Source organism: Microtus pennsylvanicus, chromosome 19 (assembly GCF_037038515.1).
Source record: "Microtus pennsylvanicus isolate mMicPen1 chromosome 19, mMicPen1.hap1, whole genome shotgun sequence".
NCBI lineage: Eukaryota > Metazoa > Chordata > Mammalia > Rodentia > Cricetidae > Microtus > Microtus pennsylvanicus.
This window is the reverse complement of record NC_134597.1, coordinates 489,941-495,501: the sequence shown is the minus strand read 5'-3', so window position 1 is coordinate 495,501 and position 5,561 is coordinate 489,941. Positions and strand designations below refer to the sequence as shown.

At 50.0% G+C, this 5,561-nt stretch overlaps 1 pseudogene; it reads left to right on the top strand.

The window, feature by feature from the left end:
• Nucleotides 1-357: 357 nt before the first annotated feature.
• Nucleotides 358-4,908, top strand: LOC142838490 (AF4/FMR2 family member 1 pseudogene; annotated as a pseudogene).
• The last annotated feature ends 653 nt before the right edge of the window (nucleotides 4,909-5,561 follow it).

Sequence of the window (5,561 nt, the reverse complement as noted above, 5' to 3'; positions counted from 1 at the left end):
AGCGACACTATTAATTTTGTATATATGAAGTTCTGGAATAGCACAGTGGCTCTATGGACAATCTGAGGTCCTCCTGTTTTCACACCAACTATTTTTATCCACTGAGCAGTCTCTCCTCCTCCTCAGTAATCTTTAAGGAACGAATGTGGATCGAAGGAGGAGAGATGGGGGACTACAGCCTCTAAAGATGCCTCTGTAGCAACTAACCCTTCTGCAAACACCTCCCCGGAAATTCAAAAGCTCCACATACTTGAGTCATAAAATGTGGGCATTTGGGGCCAGGTGGGGGTGGGTGAAGCTATGGGCGTGGCTTGGCACGGAGGGCGTGGCCTGGGCTTGGGGTATTCTGGGTGGCCAATGCCGGAAGTTGGCAAATCGGGTGCTGGCAGAGCCAGGGGCACTTGGCCCACAGCCTGCACACGCCAAAGTGTGGCCTGTACCATTGGCTCCCACAATTCTAAAGTCGAACTCTTGTCCCTGCATCTCAACAGGTCAAGGCAGGTGACACAGACACCCCAGACATAACTATAGAACCAGAGAGCCTGGAAAGTGAGCACCTTCTACTGACCGCCATTAATTGCATTCAAGGACATCAGTGAAAATAGTAACCTTCTTCGGATTTGAGAGAAGGAGAGAGGCAACCAAGAAGCTCACCCGGAGAAAGAGGTGTTTGCTGAAAAGATGCCCCTGTTTGAAGAGCCCTACAAGACTACAAACAGGGATGAGTTGTCGCGTCAGATACAGAACATACTAGGAGACTACGAAGTTATGAAGGAGTTATGGAGATCTATGTCTTGTACTCAGTGTCCAAATGGTTCTGAAGACAGCCAGGGAAAGCAGAAATATCCTTCATTTCATGACAGGGAGAGCCTTGAATCCAACTCCTGTTGCGCGCACATCTACCACAAGCTTTTCTGTACTTCTTCTGCCCGTGGATCACCTTTTGTTGGTAACATTAGCCACAGTTCAAAGATGGCACCACCAAGGATGGAGCCAGTGCCAAGTCTCCATGCCAAAAACTATGGTCCACCCTACAAACAGCATCTGACTCGAGATAGCCTCAGTCAGGAGGGGCACTCTTCAAACCACAAAAAGTGTGACCGCAGAGCTGATGGTGACTCAGCTCCGGGTAAAAAACTCTCACCCTTAATCTCCCCTGTGTCCCATTTGTCCCCTGTACGTTCCAGATTGCAAAGAACCAGCAAGGTTTACAGCAGCAGTAGCACTAGCAATAAAGGCTACTGTGCAGACAAGTCTTCCAAGGAAGTGAAGGTGAAGGTTCAAGATAAGGAGACTCCTCTCCACAGGTCTTCCAAGGACCTGAAGGTGAAGGTTCAAGATAACGAGCCTCCTCTTGCCAGTTCAGTGGTAATTACGAGACTGGGAGTGGCCTCTTCTAAAACGTTTCCACCCCCTCCCCTCCCCTCAGAAAGTGTTGCAACGCAGCAGAAGCCCATGACATGTATCTGGCCCACGGACGGTCAGAATCAGGCTCCCAGTGAGTCCTTGGGCCTGAAGCCGCCACTGAAAGACAATGGTCAGCAGAGCTTCGAAAAACCGGATGTAAAAGTGCCAGCCAAAGCCAAACTCACCAGACTGAAGATATCTTCACAGTCGGAGTCGGTGGAGCAGTTGTTCTCCAATGAAGTCCGCTGCATTGAGGAGATTCTGAAGGAAATGACCCATTCGTGGCTCCCTCCTCTGACAGCCAAGCATAAACCCAGTACGGCCAAGACCAAGCATACACCGAGTACGGCCAAGTCAACCAGATCTCCTTTCCCTACAAAGGAGCCTCTGCCCAATAGTTCTGCAACCCAAAGGCAAAATCAATACGATCCGCCTTCCAAAATTTATCCCAATTCCCAGCAAAGAACATCCACACTCAGGGAGGACCTGCAGCTCAGTGACAGTGAAGAGAGCGACACAGAACAAACTGCAGAGAAGCTTCCTTCCCTATCTGCACCTCCAAGCGCTCCCCAGAATCTCCCCAAGCCAAATCCCAATTCACAGCAAGGAACATCCATACTCTGGGAGGACCTGCAGCTCAGTGATAGTGAAGAGAGCTACACAGAACAAGCTGCAGAGAAGCTTCCTTCGCTATCTGCACCTCCAAGCGCTCCCCAGAATCTCCCCAAGCCGGATCCCAATTCACAGCAAGGAACATCCATAATCTGGGAGGACCTGCAGGTCAGTGATACTGAAGAGAGCGACACAGAACAAGCTGCAGAGAAGCTTCCTTCCCTATCTGCACCTCCAAGCGCTCCCCAGAATCTCCCCAAGCCGGATCCCAATTCACAGCAAGGAACATCCACACTCAGGGAGGACCTGCAGCTCAGTGATAGTGAAGAGAGCGACACAGAACAAGCTGCAGAGAAGCTTCCTTCGCTATCTGCACCTCCAAGCGCTCCCCAGAATCTCCCCAAGCCGGATCCCAATTCACAGCAAGGAACATCCACACTCAGGGAGGACCTGCAGCTCAGTGATAGTGAAGAGAGCGACACAGAACAAGCCGCAGAGAAGCTTCCTTCCCTATCTGCACCTCCAAGCGCTCCCCAGAATCTCCCCAAGCCGGATCCCAATTCACAGCAAGGAACATCCATACTCTGGGAGGACCTGCAGCTCAGTGATAGTGAAGAGAGCGACACAGAACAAGCTGCAGAGAAGCTTCCTTCGCTATCTGCACCTCCAAGCGCTCCCCAGAATCTCCCCAAGCCGGATCCCAATTCACAGCAAGGAACATCCATACTCTGGGAGGACCTGCAGGTCAGTGATACTGAAGAGAGCGACACAGAACAAGCCGCAGAGAAGCTTCCTTCCCTATCTGCACCTCCAAGCGCTCCCCAGAATCTCCCCAAGCCCGATCCCAATTCACAGCAAGGAACATCCATACTCTGGGAGGACCTGCAGGTCAGTGATACTGAAGAGAGCGACACAGAACAAGCCGCAGAGAAGCTTCCTTCCCTATCTGCACCTCCAAGTGCTCCCCAGATTCTCCCCAAGCCTGTGGTGTCAGCACATTCCAGTAGTGCAATGTCGGAAAATAAGGGTGAAAACCGCAACACTGACCAGCTACGCCCTGAGTCCAAAGGCTCTCCCCCCAAGAGTTCCAGCAAAGCCGTCCAAGATCCCACTGAAGGGCCCCAACCTGAGGAGAGGAGCTGCCAGAAATCCCCTGCCCAACAGGAGTCCCCACCTCAGCAAACTATTGAAACCAAACAACCCAGAAAACCTGCCAAGGGCTCTGGCCAGGCAGAGCCCCAGGCCTGTTTGCAGGTGGAAAGTCAACCAGGACCCCTTCCTTCTGAATCAAAAAAACAGACTTCCAAAGACAAACCCGAGATGAAGGCGAAAGGCAGGGAGTCTAAGCCTGAAGCTTGCATGCCCAACCATCAGGCAGCCGAGCCCGCCCCTAAGGAGAAAAGGAAGCACAAGGGTTCCCCAGCTCCCTCAAAGGTGCCCTCAGGCCCTCAGCCTCCAAAGGACAAAGCTCTAAACAGTGGTAGGGGCTGCAGTGGCGGCAGCAGTGGCAGGTCTAGCGAACAAACTGCAAGTGTCCGGGAAGATGGTCAAAAGAGAGACACCCAATTGCTCTCACCGCTCAGGGACTCTCCACTACCACCGAGTTTGGTAGTGAAGACAAACCTAGATCATCTCACTCGGATTCCCCAGCCCCTGGGGAAGGGTGGCAGCCCTAGGAAAGCAGAAGACAGGCAGCCACCAGCAGATAAGAAGCAAGACTCTGAAAAGAGAGACTGCAATGGCTCCAGCAGACTGAGCCAGAAGAGAAAGGGCAGCGACTCAGAAAAAGACCGTGCCAGCAAGAAAATCAGAAGGGAGAAAGATGTCCAGTCACATTGTACTTCTTCTTCCTCTTCCCATACTGAATCTTCCAAAACAAAGACTTCCAAAATGCCTTCTCTGCCACCTGTGTCAGCCTCTTCCTCCTCCCAGAAGCCAACCAAAACTGCAGGCGAGAAGCCAAAGCCGGATGTAGACACCTGTGGTCAGGACCCTCCCAAAAGTGCAGGCAGTGCCAATGCCAGTGACAAGGACTCTTCTGTTCCCAAGCCCAGAAAAGTGCCTAAAGTGCAGGCCAAAGGCTCGGAATACAAAGGGTCTTCTAGAGAAGCCACAAACGCGCTCCTAGTGCCTTCTTTGCCAAAGGGTAACTGTAAACCAGGGAAGCCACAAGTGGAACCTTACATGCAGAAAGCTGACTTTTACATGAAGGAAGCTCAAAGGTTGAAGTGTAAAGCAGCGGCAAAGACGGACAAGATCAAAAAGGCCTTCAAGTATTTGGAAGCTGTCCTGTCTTTAATTGAGTGTGGCATGGCCATGGAGTCAGAAAGCTCAGTAGAGGCAGCGTACGCTGTCTACTCAGAAACTGCAGACCTCATTAAGTTCACGATGTCATTAAAATCCTTCTCGGATGCCACGGTGCCAGCACAAGAACAGATATTTGACGTTTTATGTCTACGTTGCCAGTCACTGGTGAACATGGCGATGTTTCGCTGTAAAAAGGACATAGTAATGAAGTATTCTCACTCTCTTAGTGACCACTTCAACAATTCTTCTCTATGCACAGGTATTCCGTCCTCCCTCTCCCCAGTGCCTTCTCCTGCCAGATCTGTCAGGTCCCAGTCAAGTGCTGGTGGGATGACGGCCACCGTCCGTGTCCCAGTCACCATCCAGAACAAGACCTTTGCCTATTTCACCATCACAAACCACCTCCTTAAAGCCTTGGAACTCTGGGAACAGTCAGAGGCCCTTACAAATGAGAATAAAAAATTCTTTGCTCAGCTCAGCACAAAGGTGCATATCTTGACCCTCAACAGCAGCCTGATGGACCTGGTGATCTACACAAGGCAAGGTCTGCAGCGGCTGAAACAAACACTCAAAACTCCCTAAAACAGGCTGGGATTACTTGACACTTGAGCCGTCTGATCTAGTGTAGGCCACTGTCTGATGGCGACGGCACACTCGGGAAGGGAAGCACCACGATGGGCAGAATTTTTGCCCACTTAAACTCACAAGAGCTGTGTGGCTATCCGTTGGATCCTGGTTAGCAGAGCGGACGGTGGGAGATGACCTGCCTTTCCTACGGAAGGACGGAAGTGCAATGGAGCCTAGCTGGTCTAGTGACATTTCTGGTTGTTTTCTGTTTGTTTGAACAATAGGATACAGGTTGCCAACAAAAGGTCAAGAAGCAGTTTCTAGTATCACAGCAGATACCTGTCATCTCAGTAGCCACACGAGTTTACTTCCAGAAGGAACTTTTGTTTTTCTGAATAATAATATTTGGTGAAGGATTTTATGGATATATAAATATATATATATATATTTTAAAGAAAACATTGTTTAATAAATTCTAATGACTTGTAATGAAATAAATAAATAAATGAATGAATAAAAACATTGACACATTTGCTGTGGGACAATGGTCTTTTATCCTGTCACTTGTATTATTTTTAATAAAATGCTGATTGGCCACTAGCCAGGCAGAAAGTATAAGAGGGGTGACCAGGCAGGAAGTAGAGGCAGGGCAATGAGAACAGGAGAAT